Source organism: Triplophysa rosa, unplaced genomic scaffold (assembly GCF_024868665.1).
Source record: "Triplophysa rosa unplaced genomic scaffold, Trosa_1v2 scaffold412, whole genome shotgun sequence".
Classification (NCBI taxonomy): domain Eukaryota; kingdom Metazoa; phylum Chordata; class Actinopteri; order Cypriniformes; family Nemacheilidae; genus Triplophysa; species Triplophysa rosa.
This window is the reverse complement of record NW_026634413.1, coordinates 50,655-67,664: the sequence shown is the minus strand read 5'-3', so window position 1 is coordinate 67,664 and position 17,010 is coordinate 50,655.

Here is a 17,010-nt window from a genome sequence, read left to right as displayed (position 1 = left end):
GACGAGAGGAAATTAAATTACCATGGAAACGATGTATACCACTAACGGAAGAAGAATATTCACGGAACCGAGAACAATCCTGGTATGAGAGAGCGGTACTACACCCTTCATGATCTTGGTACTCCAGACGAATACTGGGACCAGCAGCACGACAGATACTGAAACAGGATCCAGCAGTCCTGGCTGTGGGGCGTTCAGTTGCTGTACCAGCCTATTACGACACCAATTGTGGAATAACTATTTTCTTTTTCTTCACACAAACTGGACAACGACCAGTTATACATCGAGGAAAGAAAGCCTTAACAACTACAGGTCATAACTTACCTATCACGGAGTGGGAATACGTGTGTGCGCATTATCCAAGGAACTAGAAATGTGAGTAGGAGCACGAGGGCAAAGTGCCAGTGGAAGAACTGCCCTCATTTAGAGAGGGTGGGGGCTACCCACTGGACGAACATAGTTAGCTTAAAGAAATTAGTTACCCTGAAGTGACTCCTTTAGTGACCTCACCCATTTCAAAGACTTTTCCACATGTGGCATCACGTTGTACCATTGACAACCCAAGATCATTTATTACTTAATTTAAAGACACCTCATTCCAGATATTTTCCGTTTAATCCAACTAACGTTTGGCCAGGAAGAGACCACAACAGAACCTACTCAACGCACGTTGATAGAAGACTCCTGCAACAGGACGAGAGTATATTAGCAGTCTTTGTAACAGCTGCAGAAAAAACTACAGATAACACAACACAATTAGGAAGAACATATATTGTTGGCGAAACAAGACAAAACTTTAGACCAGTATTGAACAGAGCAACTGGCCATTTGACTTTGGAATATACGGACATCACAACGCAGCTTTGGAAATATTATACGGAATATTACCCAAATAATTGACCTAATAAACATTGTATGTGACGAATGTCATCTGCCTTAAGACAATTTGCTGAAAAATTCAAACCTGATCATACGGGTGACACCCCACACCGAAAACCACCTGCAGACCGAATAAGAGGGACATCGCTCTATTTTTCAACAAGGGAGGAAGGTACTGAGAGACCGTGTTATCAAGAACTGGTGAATTATGGTTATGTGTCTGTATTTCAAGAACAAAGACAACTGGAACTGCTAGAGCCTCTGAAATTGCTGTCACAAGATAATGCTATATTGGCTGTAGGTTTTACTTCAACACAGGATGATTCATGGACTGAAAGAAGGCCAAGTTGGACTTTAACTGTGTGCACTCAATATTTGTTTTGGCCCTCAATTAACCAGAAGACAGGGACTTTGAAATTCAAACCACATAATTGTCATACACGATTTAGAGCAGAAGCCAGATTAAAACCAGGTCAGTGGATGATTTTTACTTATCACGCTGAAAGATATGAATTGAATTGAATCTTACTAAAATTAAACTTTGCAAATAACAATATGGAGAGCTCAAGACACCCATGCCATCCCATGAGACTCCGAAAGTTGTTTGGACAGCGAGACATAGCATCTATGTTGATCATTTTGACATGTGTGATCATAATACCAATACTTATGAGACAATTCCCAGATGATGAGGAACTTCCAGATACCCTTTTCAAGGATAACATAACTCTGCGCAAAGACATGGATATGGATTTGAACAACACAGACTTTATGAATTCTACCTTGGAGCAGGCTGACTTTGGAGTAAATGCTACCACAGATGAACATTTGTTCCCAGGTCAGTTGGTTCCAGAGTCTGCACCAAAACACCGAAATAAACGACAGAGTATCAACAACACAGACCGACTTGATTCATGGATGGATCACCCTAATCCCCCTCATCCTTATGCTACTAACATGTGGTGGAGATTCACCAATCATACAGTCAAAATGTATGCTTCCAGAAACTGTTATGTTTGTTCTCAGTTCCCTCATAGCACCACTGGAGGAGACTGGTGGCCACATCAGGATCATAACACAACATTTGAGATGGCTATGGTTGCGATAGCAGCTGCAGGACTACAAAGGAGCCCAAATGCAGATACTGAAAATGTTATGATGACTCGAATGGACAGCACTTGGAAATCAATCACTCTCCCCAAAAGACTTTTTGCTCAGATTGCAACAGTCAAGCATTTACCTAGTAAACTCATCTGTTATGAACGATCTTCAGGAGGACATTTCTTGGGAAAATTACCAGAGAGGAAATGTTCACATATCTACAAGCAAACAAATGAATCTATGAGACAAAGTTGTATGTCATGTATTCGCATAGCAGACTATGTGCATCCTCCACCTCGCCTTATTACAACTACACATAAAGCTCCACACACAGTTGTGGCCTACCAATACCTATTAGTCGGAAGCGATTGGTTCTCAGGGACGAACCCCATCTGTCGGTTCGACACAACGTCGAGAGACTGACAGAAAGGGAACCATGGTGTTTGTCTTTTTGACTCTCCATGTGTTTTCTCGTGTCTTGTCATTGGCCCCGCCCCTCTCGTTTCATGTATTGCTTCCCGTCCGTGTTTCATTACCCTCACCTGCCCTGTGTCATTATCCCGCATTTGTCTTGCCCTACTTAATGCCCTCTTGTTTCATTGTCCTGTGCTCTTGCGTTGTGCTTGTATGCGTGTCCGTTCGTGCCCCGTACCTCTCCATGTCAGTGTTCTCCATGCCTTGTGTAGAGTTTTCTTGTGCTTGTAGCTTGCCTGTTATTAGACGTTGTGTCGAGTGTTATTTTGTTTAGCATTTATGTTGTTATCTTGTCATGTCTATTATTATTAAGTGTTTTGTTTCTTGTTGTTTTATTACTTATTAGTCTTGTCTTGGTTAACCCCCATCGTGGGCTTTTGTTTTGTTCCTGTTTTGTATTAATAAATCTGTTAACCCCTTCATTGCCACTGCCTGCACTTTGGTTCTCCCCTCCACGACCGTGACAGAACGCAAGAGCCATAACTGAACCCAGCGGGCAGCACCATGAACAATACCCCCACCGACCGATGGTCTTGCACATCCAACCCGGTGTGGTGGGAGGCAATAGCCTCCCTGTCACACGCTGGAGGAGGACCATTCCCCGCACGGCACCAGCATCCCTTGCTGGACTACGCCCGGGACGTCGAAGCCAAGAAGGGTTCTGTCCCCGAGGTGTTGGTCCGGGTCTACCTGGTGGCCGGGATGGACGACCCTCCACCTTTTTTGGAGCGAGAGGAGATGGTGTATCAGCCGTTCCCACAGTTAGTGGAATGGCTGCAGCTTCGAGAGGAGTCAGTCAAAGACTCCTCCCCCAGCTGCCATCTGACCTCCTCTCGCCCCGATCTGGTTTCCATCCCGGAGGGCGGCATGGTGGGTACCCTCACCCTGGGGAACTCCGCACCTTCCGCCTCACCCCCTGCAGTCTCTTCTCCACCAGCCAGCCTTGGTGGCAAGCGGGGGAGACGGGAGTCCTGGGAGTCTACCTCCGAGGAGTCTCTGCCGGAGCCCACCGTGCCTATTAAATCGTATCTTCAGCCGACCTCCAGGCGGGTGGCTCGGCTGAAGAAAAAGAGGCAGCGGCGGGTGGCGTGGGCCTCTCCCCAGCCGGTGCAGCCGGCGTCCAGTCCGGTGCAGCCGGCGTCCCAGCCGGTGATCAGGCCGGTGTCCGGTGCGGCCGGAGTCCAGTCCAGTGCAGCCGGCGTCCCAGCCGGTGATCCAGCCGGTGATCCAGCCGGCGATCCAGCCAGCGTCCCAGCCGGCGAACCAGCCGGCGTCCCAGCCGGTGCAGCTGGCGTTCAGTCCGGTGCAGCCGGCATCCAGTCCGGTGCAGCCGGCGTCCAGTCCGGTGCAGCCGGCAGCCAGTCCAGTGCCCTGTCCAGTTTGCAGTCGTGTGCCCAGCCCGGTCCAGCCAGGTTTCGGTCCTGTGTCCTGTCCCGTGTCCAGTCCGGCGTCCGGTGCGGCCGGAATCCAGTCCGGTGCAGCAGGCGTCCCAGCTGGTGCAGCAGCCGGCCTTCCAGTCGGCCCTCCAGCCGGCGCCCAGCCTTTTCCCACCGACGTTCCAGACGGCGGTCCCTCCAGGGTCTAAGACTGTTTCCCCCAGGGCTTCCCTCGTCAAACCCTCCGGGGCTTCGCACTTTCAAGCGCCACCCCAGATTAAGACTATTCCCCCTTCTCCCTACCCCATTGGACTTCCCCCATGAGCCCTTGTTTGGACCCTCCCCCCCTCCCATGTTTGTTATTTTTATTATTCCACCCCAATCCTGTTGTTATCTTGTCATGTCTGCCAATGATTTTGTTTTCTCTGTATTGCCTTGTCTTGTCTGTCACCCAGTCCGCCTTGTCTCGTCTGTCTACCCCTTGGTGAGCACCTGGAGGTGATCATTAAAGGGGGGGCTTCTGTCATGGTTCTGCCTCACCTAGTCTTGGATTTCCTGGTCCTTAGGCAGAGCCATGACAAAGTCTTTGGTTTTGTGTGGGAAAACCATGGTGTTTGTCTTTGTAACTCTCCATGTGTTTTCACGTGTCTTGTCATTGGCCCCGCCCCTCTCGTTTCATGTATTGCTTCCCGTCCGTGTTTCATTACCCTCACCTGCCCTGTGTCATTATCCCTCGTTTGTCTTGCCCTACTTAATGCCCTCTTGTTTCATTGTCCTGTGCTCTTGCGTTGTGCTTGTTTGCGTGTCCATTCGTGCCCCGTACCTCTCCATGTGAGTGTTCTCCGTTCCTTGTGTAGAGTTTTCTTGTGCTTGGACCTTGCGTGTTATTAGACATTGTGTCGAGTGTTATTTTGTTTAGCATTTATGCCCACCGTGGGAAGTGTTTTGTTTCTTGTTGTTTTATTACTTATTAGTCTTGTCTTGGTTAACCCCCATCGTGGGCTTTTGTTTTGTTCCTGTTTTGTATTAATAAATCTGTTAACCCCTTCATTGCCACTGCCTGCACTTGGGTTCTCCCCTTCACGACCGTGACAGTTTTAGGTATGACATGATGTGTTTATTGAGTTTTAGTTCATTTAACTTTTCTTTACCTTTTGAAGTCGAATCTCACTATTATATTTTATATTTACAAAAATACTGTAGGTATATTTTAGGAGCTGTTTGATTTGGGGTAAGTTTTACTTTTTGATAATATTTGTTTTTCTGAGGGTCTAGACTACATGCAGCTACTATCACTTGACGCAAAAAACAGCGGTGGATGGCGTTATGGATATATCGTCATTTTTATTGTAATATCGCAACAAAAATATCCAAGGAATTATCTGATAGAGTTTTATTGAGGCTGCATATCGCCCATGCCCTTACTTTATATTGCGTAATCCAGTGCAAGGCTGACAGAGACACGGAGCTAATAATGTTCATACTTTTTTGTACGTGTAAGAACTCGAGCTGCCGCGTTTTGGACCAATTGGAGTTTTTGTAATAAGCCTGCAGGGACCGAACGGCATTACCTAGTCTTGATGTCATGAATGCATGAATTAACTTCTCTGCATCTGAATGACAGCATATGACGTAGTTTAGATATATTCTTAAAATGGAAAAACGCAATTTACAGGTGTTGGCGACGTGGCTCTCAAATGACAGATTACTATCGAATAGAATGCCAAGATTCTTTGCTGACACGAGGGTTTTATGGAACATCCGTCAATAGTTAAGCAGTTTCTTGGTTGTTACAGTATAGCAGTTTTCGGTCCAATAAGTAACCTTCTGTTTTGTCCGAGTTCAGTAATAACAAGTTGTTACTCATCCAGTTGTTTATATCAAGCTAGCATTCCATTATTCGATGGAACTGCTGTGTTTCATGAGGCTTCGAGGAAATTAAAGTTGAGTATCATCAGCATAACGTGAAAGCTAACTCCGTGTCGCTTTATTATATCTCCTAGAGGTAGCATGTATAATGCAAGAGCAGAGGCCCTAAGACTGAGCCCTGTGGTACACGCGTACTGGACTTGCATTTGCGTGACACCTCATTGTTTATTGCTACAAATTGAAAACGGTCGGATAAATAAGATTTAAACCATTTCAAAGCTATTCCCTTAATGCCGACATAATTTTCGAGTCTATGTAGGAGTGTGCTGTGGTCAATGGTATCGAATGCAGCACTAAGGTCTAGCAGCACCAATAACGAGATACAACCTCGGTCAGACGCCAATAGCAGATCATTTGTAACTCTGATCAAAGCAGTCTCTGTACTGTGACATGCTCTAAATCCAGACTGGAATTCTTCATTGATGTCATTCCTTTGGAGGAAGGAGCATAATTGAGTTGAAACTACTTTTTCCAGAACTTTAGATATGAAAGGTAGATTCGATATAGGCCTGTAGTTCCTTAGTTCTCTAGGGTCGAGTTGGGGTTTTTTGACAAGGGGCCTTATAACAGCCACCTTATATGCTTTAGGCACATGTCCTAATGTCAGAGATGAGTTAATAATACCAAGAAGAGGATCTATAATTTCTGGGAGCATCTCTTTCAGTAGATTTGTAGGTATAGGGTCTACCGCATGGCATCAAGTTGTTGCACTTATTTTTAGATGATCTAAGGTATGAAATATTTTGAGACTAGACTCATATGGTCCCTAATCGGTATACTGAACTTAAATAATTGCATTTTCCTCCTTAACGTGGCTGTGTATGAATTAAGCATGGTATGTTCAGCAAGTCTAATCACTTCACTGATTGCAATTTTGGAGAGGGATTTTTTCTCTAGCACTATACTTCGCGATTTTATTTGTCGAACGTGATGTATTCATAATTCATCACTGTTGTATGCTGCAAATAACCAAGGATAGAGTCACTGACCATTTTAGTTTGAGATTATATTTTGCCCTACATGAGTGTTTAATATTATAATCCATAGTCGTTGCGTGCTGGTATTCTCTTCCCTTAAATTAATGTTCATTTAAGAGAGTAAGAAAAAGAGCTAGAGTCACTCAGCAATCTTGACGAAGTTTTTTATATAGGGCTTTTACTGTTTATTTTGAGACTCTAAACTTCAGTCGCTTACCACCCAAGCTGCTACCAGATTATATACCTTTTATTTAAGCTTATTTTCTAAAGCTAACGTGCTACGCATTATTTATCGGGCCGCTATATATCAGTACTTTAAGAAGTCACCGAGGACTAAGTGTGACAATTATTAAACTTCTTGGAAATATATTGTCGAGTAGTGAGTCTCCATAGTTCTTTAATCTTCTTTAAAACGCATTAATGAGGAGAAGCAACTGGATGTATCGCGTTTATCCCCTCTGAGCGGAGAGGAGACGGAATTAATTCAATTCCAAGTTGCGAGTACAGTAGTCAAACGATCGCTCCAACGTTTTTTCTCATGTCTACGCTCGATTTCGCAAACAATCGTGTACAGCAAATTGGCAGATTATCGAGAATGCATCTTGGTGAGCGTTGAGTATTATGACTTTGAGTGCAGTTCTAAATATGTATTGGCTCGCAAAAATTGTAAGAGTCTTAAGCATACAATTTGATAATAAATAGAGTGATTTATTTGTGGCAAGCCGCTAGGTCCAAGTTATGAGAATGATAACCAACACATAATACTCCTAAGAATAGATTCGCACAGGAGTATATTGTAGGCTAGCTCACTCCTGCAGGAGAAAAAACGTTGTGATATGTATAACGGTCGTCCTGACATTCTATAGAACCTAATTATTTGCATCAGTTGTAGTGTAAAGTTCGAGGAAACCTATGAGTTTATAACCTCACAGTAATTCTACTACAAAAGAGATTAATGTGCGTGATTTGACCATTAATTATTTTTATCACACTCTAAAGCTTAGACAAACTGCAGCAGTAAGCATAATAACAGCGCACCACAACTAAAAACAGACTCGTAGTTCTACCTAGAGTTGTATTCATCAGATGTCGATAGATGATATTCAAGCATCTTAAGAAAATTTATATTACTCCCCTGGCCTGGAAAAACAATATTCTTACTGTAGTACAGTCCCACTTCAGAAATCTTAACGAAATCAAGCAGTTTAAGGGACGTTGATATGTGATAAATAAACACAGAAACAATTTGAGCGTGGATACACATGCGGTTTATTTATCTACACTACGGGGAACTAAAACCAACTACTAACAAAGACCAAACAATAACAAACAAACATAAAAACGTAAAACAGTNCCCCCATGTCGTCACCGCCAGCTCGCTTCACCCGTTCCCTCTCCCCGGAGTTTTGAACTCAATTTCCCAGCATGCACCACACATCCACCATTTTTGATTAGTCCACACCTGCATCACATCATCAGGACTCTATTTAAGTTTGCACCTTTTTGTTCTTCCTTGTTCAGTCTTGTTGTCTTCAAAGCAATTCTCAACCCCGATAAGTATTTACCTGTTTTTGAAAGACTTACCTGTTTTTTGGATATACCTGTTTTTTTTTGGATATTTATCTGTTTTTGGAGATTTACCTGTTTTTGGATACTTACCTGTTTTTGGATACTTACCTGTTTTTTTTAAATAAACTCCTTTTCCTCATCTACCTCAGTGGTGTGCTCTCCGTCTACCAGAACCCTGACAAAGTGTTATTACTGATTCTTTCTATCTCATCTCTTTCATCTCTCATCCTCTGTGCATGTCTCTCTACTGAAGAACACAATTATGATTCAAAGAATTTCAACTTGTCAGAGTTGAAGATACCTGAAGTGAACTAAACTTTTACCTTCAGGGGATCTTTTTTTGTCATTTAGTGTTTTCTACATAAAATAATCTTATATAATGTAAAGAACATTCTGTGAATATATTATCTTGGTATGTTGAATATTTAGACCATGTCAAATTGAAAATCTTTGTGAAATCATTAACTGAAAATTAAATTGTGAGACTTTAGTCTGGATTTCACAGAATGGGTCACAAAACTCTTCAGAGGAAATTTAATGTATATCTGCATCATTTCTTTAGCATGCAGCAAATTACAGCAGATGAGATGAAATTCACATCTGTGTTTCGCTCCTTAGAATCCTAAAGGCATCATTGAGTTAAATAGTATGTTATTAATCAAATTTAATAGTTTTAATAGTCACAACCTCAAGAACTGAAATGTTGCAAATGCTTTATCAAAAGCGATTAAGCCAGTAACATCTTTAAAACTTAAATCAATTTGTTGACAAAGTGGAAAACGTGTTCTTGTTGGTGTGAAAAAAGAATGGCCCAGACAGAACACACACACACCCACACACACATGTTGGGTTTCCATGTTTTATGGGGACATTCCATAGACGCAATGGTTTTTTATTGTACTAACTGTATATCATATTCCCTACAACCCTTATAAGCTTGTTTCCTCATGGGGACAAAACAATGTCCCCACAAGGACAAGGGTTTTGGATATTGCCATCTTTGTGGGGACAATTTGTCCCCATACCGTAGGGTTTACGGTCTGACGCTCTGAATAAATAAAGCGAGGCGTTGCGGCAGTAAATGGCCTTTCTCTGGGATTTCAATTACCGCCCAGTTTAACCTTAATGTAACATTGTGGCATTATTATATTGTAATTCGAGCGCGGCGGCAGTGAAGGTCTGTCTCATTCCACACCTCTGCTGCTGGAAATCTCATTGTCCATCCTCAACACAATTACCTGCCGCTCTCTCTCTGTCTGCCTTTCATTTCCTCCGCTCAGATAACAATTTCATTAAAGCTGGACTTGTCATGGCTCTGTATTAAAGAACACATGGAGAAAAGTTCATTTTAATTTGCTGCTTTCTTATCCTGCCATGTCAGGGTGGGTTTAAACGGATGATAACTCCTGAAGGATATCTGCTGGTTTATTCAATAGACTGAAATATGAGCTTTTACTCATTCTGATGTTTGACTGCTTGACCTGATGATGTCAGAAACTCTCATGCTGTAGAGACGGATATCACTTGGTTATTTTAACCTCATTTTCTAGAGTCTACACATCTTTGCTTAACTTCTGTATGGATGTTATTGTTATTTAAAAAAAAGAGAATGGAAATAGCTGCAACAAAATTATCATATTATTTTACTTACATTTGTGTAGATTTCTTTGATTTTTGTTAACTCAGTTCAGTGCTAAAAACAAAAGCGTAAATTCTACTTTTTATCACATTTTAAATGAATGTTTATGGCTCATATTTTCATGATGTTGTCTAAATGAACCTAAACAAATCAGAGGTGGACGTGACTTAAATATTTTTAGTCCATTTTTTATACATCAGTGTTTTTTTTGGAGAAATGTTAATTCACATTATAAACTATATTTGTCATACTTTTAACTCCACAACTGTATTTCATAAAAACAGTTTTGCATGTTTTTTTTTTCCTTTAAAACATAAGTACTTAAACATGTATTACTTTCTTTTACTCAGGTAATCCTTTTGAGTAAATACTAGTATTACATTTTTAATGTTCTTCAAGTATGCCAGCATTTTTAATGTTCTTCATGCCAGCAGCAATATCACCCTATAGCCCAAGACTGGTTGCCCTGTGGTCTGTGTGGGTTCTAATGCCCCAGTATAGTGATGGGGACACTATACCGTCAAAACGCACCGTCCTTTGGATGAGATATTAAACCGAGGTCCTGACTGTCTGTTGACATTAAAAATCCCAGGATGTCCTTTGAATAAAATAATCCTGGCCACATTCGCCTCCTAATCATCCCCATGTACTAATTGGCTTCATAACTGGTGTGTGTGGGCGTTCTGGTGCAATATGGCTGCCGTCACATCATCGAGGTGGATGCTGCACATTGGTGGTGGTTGAGGAGATTCCCCCTTCCATGTAAAGCAAATGTAACAAATTATTATTATACGTATAATTAAAAATATTATATTTGCTTTATAATGTAGCAAAGTGACATTTTTTTCCAAAGTAGAAACACTACTGTAAAAGTACAGATACTTGAAAATGTACTGAGTAAAAAGTGCTGTCCATCTTTATAACAAATGTTCTTTATTCTACATGTTTCTAGTGTAAACCGTAAATTCTTTTGAGATTTTCTCATTTACAATAGAATGAAAATGAAAATTCTGTCATAATTTATTCACCCTCGTGTAATTTCATACCTGCGTAAATTTCTTTGTTCTGATGAACACAGAGAAAGATATTTGGAAGAATGTTAGCAATTTTCACTTCAGGGACATCATTAACTACCATAGTAGAAACAATTAAATGGTAGTCAAAGGTGTCCCGGAACTGTTTGTTTTCCTAAATTCTTTAAAATATCTAATTTTGTGTTCAACAAAAAAAAATACAATAATATTTGTCAGGGACAGAGTGGGGTGGAAGAACCCAGATGCAGGCAGGCAATGGCAATGACGGGGTTAATAGATATTTATTTAAATAAACAAAACATAAACCCACGAGGGGGTATAAATCAGGAACTAACTAAGAAACAAACAGAAAACAAAGACTTCCCACAAGGGGGCAAAAATGAAAACAAGAACGGCAAAACTAAACTAAACGACACAACCAAACGTCTAATACAAACATTACCGGGTAGAACAAACAAACTCACTCACTCACTCACTCACTCACTCACTCTAGGAAGAGATGAATGGACAAGGCAAGACGATGACACGAAACATGAAGCAGCACAACATCACATACAGGTGCTGGTCATATAATTAGAATATCATCAAAAAGTTGATTTATTTCACTAATTCCATTCAAAAAGTGAAACTTGTATATTATATTCATTGATTACACACAGACTGATATATTTCAAATGTTTATTTCTTTTAATTTGATGATTATAACTGACAACTAATGAAAATCCCAAATTCAGTATCTCAGAAAATTAGAATATTACTTAAGACCAATACAAAGAAAGGATTTTTAGAAATCTTGGCCAACTGAAAAGTATGAACATGAAAAGTATGAGCATGTACAGCACTTAATACTTAGTTGGGGCTCCTTTTGCCTCAATTACTGCAGCAATGCGGCGTGGCATGGAGTGGATCAGTCTGTGGCACTGCTCAGGTGTTATGAGAGCCCAGGTTGCTCTGATAGTGGCCTTCAGCTCTTCTGCATTGTTGGGTCTGGCATATCGCATCTTCCTCTTCACAATACCCCATAGATTTTCTATGGGGTTAAGGTCAGGCGAGTTTGCTGGCCAATTAAGAACAGGGATACCATGGTCCTTAAACCAGGTACTGGTAGCTTTGGCACTGTGTGCAGGTGCCAAGTCCTGTTGGAAAATGAAATCTGCATCTCCATAAAGTTGGTCAGCAGCAGGAAGCATCAGAAGCGTCTCGCCTGGGCTAAAGACAAAAAAGACTGGACTGCTGGACACTGGACCCGTCTCAAAATAGAAAACTTTAAGTGTTTTGTACATTCATGTACAGTACTGTATACACCAACAGCCTTTTAGAGGTTTTAAAGTGGATGTTTTTGAAAGCGATTTTTGTTTTGTTACCATCTAATTTGTGAAAAGGATGCTATCATGTGCATGTGCAGGGGCGGACTTAGTGATTTGGGGGCCCTAAGCGATTTCAGGCATGGGGCCTCAACAGTCGTAATATGGACTCTTTATATCCTTTATTTTTCCATCTCGTTCTCTATACTTTTCTTCTACATTTTTAAATAAACTGTATATCACATCTTACTGTCTGTAAATAATTTGTGTCCAATTTACCACATCTGTTTACACTTTGATATGATTATTTTGTGGTCTTGAGACCTTTCATGCGTTTTCTGGAAAGACAAATTTCTACAGTTATTTTACCCATCTCCACTGAACAGATTGGACCAGTCACCAAAGATTCGACAAGAAAAACAAACTACACTATTATATTTTACACTGTAAACTAGCCACCATCGGCTAATCTTTTCAACGTTTTTCTTATCAATGAAGTAGTTGCTGCATATGAATTGACAGTAATCGCTGTTAACTGGGAAAGTCAAATCTTGGATTTGAACTGGCCCACTCCTATTCAGTGTTGGGCATAACGCGTTACTTAGTTACTGTAGTTTGATTACTTTTTTGGTAACAGAGTAATTTAAGGCGTTATAATTCTAGTAATTAGATTATTGTTCCAAGCCCAGGTAACTATACGTTACAGCTGCGTTACATCATTGCCATTGTATCGTTTTATCATTTAAATTGTAAAAAGCGAAATAGCTTTTACAAAGTCTCGATGCCTGCCTGTCGCACCCGCGATGTCATCAAACCGAAACGCGCTTGCGCGGAAAGTACTACCAAAGCCACTCCATGGAAAGCCTGCCACCTTAAGCTAAAAACTCGTAACGGCCAATGCTATCGCCGCGCGGAACGCAGGCAAGGAGACTAGACACCGGATATGATTGGCTGAGGTGCCTCTCGTGATCGACGTTAGCCTTTATGCTCCAATTGACCATTTGCTAAGCCACGCCCGAAAACCGCCACAGGCCAATCGTGGTTTAGCAACCGTAACTAGGCGCGGGAGGTCTGTCAAGCTTTCGAGCGAGGGAAACATGCCGAAGCGTTGTGCGTATGGATTGTGTAAATAATGGACTTCTATAGTGAGAACGCTTAACGTGATATTCACTTTATCCGCGGACCAAGAGCTCGTTCTTTTGACAGAAGCATGTGTTTATTAGAAGTAAAGTTTGACAGAAACTTGGTTTTCCTTTATCGCTGTTTAGGTACGTTAAGCGTTTTAGAATGTCCCACTAAAGGTCGACTGGATTAACAAAAATACCTATGTGTAACGGTAATAATTTTTGAATGTATTTATCTGGGAGACTTTTATTTTGACAGCGTTTTTTTTGTGTGAGCGGAGACGCACAAAAAAGTCAGACAGTCGTGAGTTGGTGGAGAAGCCACACGGTACAGTTCGCTTGTGTTTTTGCATTAAATAACGTGGTGATTTACATTCCACATAGTTTTGTTGCAGACGCAAAAAGTGCGGAAGATCTTTTGCTTATCCGGGAGTTCGGTTTTGTACATCTGAAGATACAGACAGTGTTAGAGACTGGCTTCGGAGCAGAGAGGAGCTGCCAGAGTCGAGAGTTTCGCTGAGAACGCTGTAATCTTCGCTGTAATACTGACTTGGAGAGTTTCCGAACGAGGTTTGACATATTTTTTTCGTGTTACATGTGAACTGTGACCGACGCCGTGAAACGTAACCAGTAAGGGCACTTATTAGTGTGCTGGCGTATCGAACGTTGTATATGTTTGCTCCAAGGTAAGAGCACGCTAATGTTAGCTAGCTAGCTAACTCAGCACATCATTGCTTGGAAATAATGACAGTTCTTTGTTCATAATGCATATATTTGAACGTAAAATAAGATGATTAAAGGCAAGACGGAAATTTGCTTGTGTTGTTGATGATGTATGGCTCAGCTCAGCATCTCTGGCTCTTGCCAGGTCCAAGGTGTAGATTAGACCCACGACGTGTGAGTAGTAGCTTGGCGCGCTACTAAAATATAAGCGGGAGAATGTTATCATTCATAGGCTTTAGCTTCAATTTTGATTAAATTATTTTCTAATCGGTTGCATTTTATGTCATATCCCTCGAATGCACACTGCAGTCCCTTTTGTCTTGCTCTCTCAGATATTTCACATGTTTGCCAAAAATGACTAATTATCTTCTTGGGAATGTCTGACACCGGTGCATACACACTGTAATACACTTGCCAGGCATGAAAGCTTGACAGGCGTAGCAACAGTAACTAAGGAGGGCAGGGCTTAGCGAAGGGTCAATTGGAAGTATTACTAGGGCTGTCACGATTATGAAATTTGACTGACGATTAATTGTCTAATAAATCATTGCGATTATGACGATTAATTGTCTGTTTTTGAGCTTTGACATTTAATTCTCATACATTTTTTATTCAGCGATTGAAACGACCATATTGTTCTGAATACAAGTTTTTTTCTTGGAAATACAACGGAAAAAATTGGGTGATCATATATTTAAGGTTTAGGCTTTTACCTGTCAATAATACAACCGCCAAATACTTGTAAATTAAGTAAATTGATCAGGTGTGAATTGAAGCCACCATTAAAATACTATCAGTCATAGAAAAGCTTCTAATCTGTTTTTTTCTCACTTGCAAGACTACAACAAAAGTTCATTTCTATGTTAATGAAATTTTGGTAGACTGGTTTTCACACTGAGATTGCTTAAATAATATTAAATTGTACTGCAGGTAATTTGTATGTTTTTTTTTTTTTTAAGTGATTGTGTTGTTGTGGTACATTTTACAAGTATTACCATGCTTTAGTAACCATATATACACTAACATATGCAATATGCAGATGCACTACAGCTACCCCTAGTGTCTTCTATAGAGATGTGCAATAATTGCGATGATCTGAAACCATCGCGATGAGGTCAAACAATCCCGATGAGACGATTATTTAATAATCGTGACAGCCCTAAGTATTACAGACCCATACATCTCCCTGTCACAAGACAATCTTTGGTATTACCAGTGAAAAAAAACTCAGCATGGAGAGAGAAACATATGCGTTCTGTAACTGGAAATACAATCATTATTTTGAGTATATTTCTGTCAAAGGCAAGAACATTGTTGTGCGTTGTCGGTCATGTGGAGGTAAGCAAAACCCTCTCTCCTGCGAAAAACAACTTGAAAGGGCAGTACAGCACGGTTAAACTTCTGGAGAAAGTAACGTCACCGGGCACGGAGAGCAATGAATCAACTTCTATCGTCGAGTGCCAGGCTGCTATTAGCAACATGTTATGTTTTGTCAGACTAGTTTTTGCTGCTGCTGCAGCTGCTGTGGGAGCAGAACTCACTGTGTTAGCTATCGGTGGAGTTTGTGTGAAAAAAAAGACTTTTGTAAGTTTGGCCAAATATTTTTTTCTGTTCTTTTTTCGCCTCCGCTGGGGTATATGCATTTCATTATTTACTCAATCTGCCGCTGGCAAATTTTCTCTTACTCTTCTAAGTAATCCGTTCTCCCAAACATCACAAAATAGAGACTGTGTCTGTCCCCCGGATTAGCAAACATAAAATAATGCGTAAACCTCTTGAAAGTAATTTAATAAACGTTAAACAAACTAAACATGAACAAAATACAGATAATCAACTGTTACGACTCGGATTGCTAAATATTAGATCTCTCTCTAATAAAGCACTTTTTGTTAACGATATGATAACAGATCATAAAATAGACATGCTCTGTTTGACAGAAACATGGCTAAAACCAGATGATTATATTGCTTTAAATGAATCTGTCCCCCAAGATTATTATTATAAACACGAGCCTCGTCTAAAAGGCAGAGGGGGAGGTGTCGCAGCACTTTACAATAACTCTCTTAGCATTTCCCAGAAGTCGAACTCTAAATATAATTCTTTTGAAGTCATGGTTCTTCATGTTTCAACACCTAATACTAAAGATAAAACACTTTTTAAATTGATTCTAGCTATTGTATATAGGCCTCCAGGGCACCACACAGATTTTATTAAAGAATTTGGTGGGTTCTTATCAGAACTAGTACTGGCCGCAGATAGACTCCTTGTCGTTGGTGACTTTAACATCCACGTAGATAACGTTACAGATGCCTTAGGAATGGCTTTCAAAGACACTCTTAACTCCATGGGCATTAGTCAACATGTGTCAGGACCCACTCACCTTCGTAATCATACTTTAGATTTAATACTGTCTTACGGTATAAATGTGGACGACGTTAAAATCCTTCAGCAGAGTGAAGACATTTCGGATCATTATCTGGTATTATGTTTGCTTCACTGGCCTACGGCTGCAAATAAAACTCATTGTTACAAATATGGTAGAACAATAACTTCAACTACCAAAGATGCGTTTCTCGATAATCTGCCCGAATTGTCTCAAATCATGAGAAATAACGTTGAAGATCTTGACATTACCACTGAAAATTTTAATTCCACCTTCTCGGTAACGCTAGACAAAGTTGCTCCACTACGTTTAAAGAAGATTAAAAATGGCAGCCCCACACCGTGGTATAATGAACACACTCAGGCTCTAAAGAAAGCGGCCCGAAAAATGGAGCGCAACTTTAAGAAAACTAAATTAGAGGTATTTCGTACAGCATGGAAGGATAGTATTCGAAAATACAGGAAAGCCCTAAAAACTTCTAGATCCGCCTACTTTTCA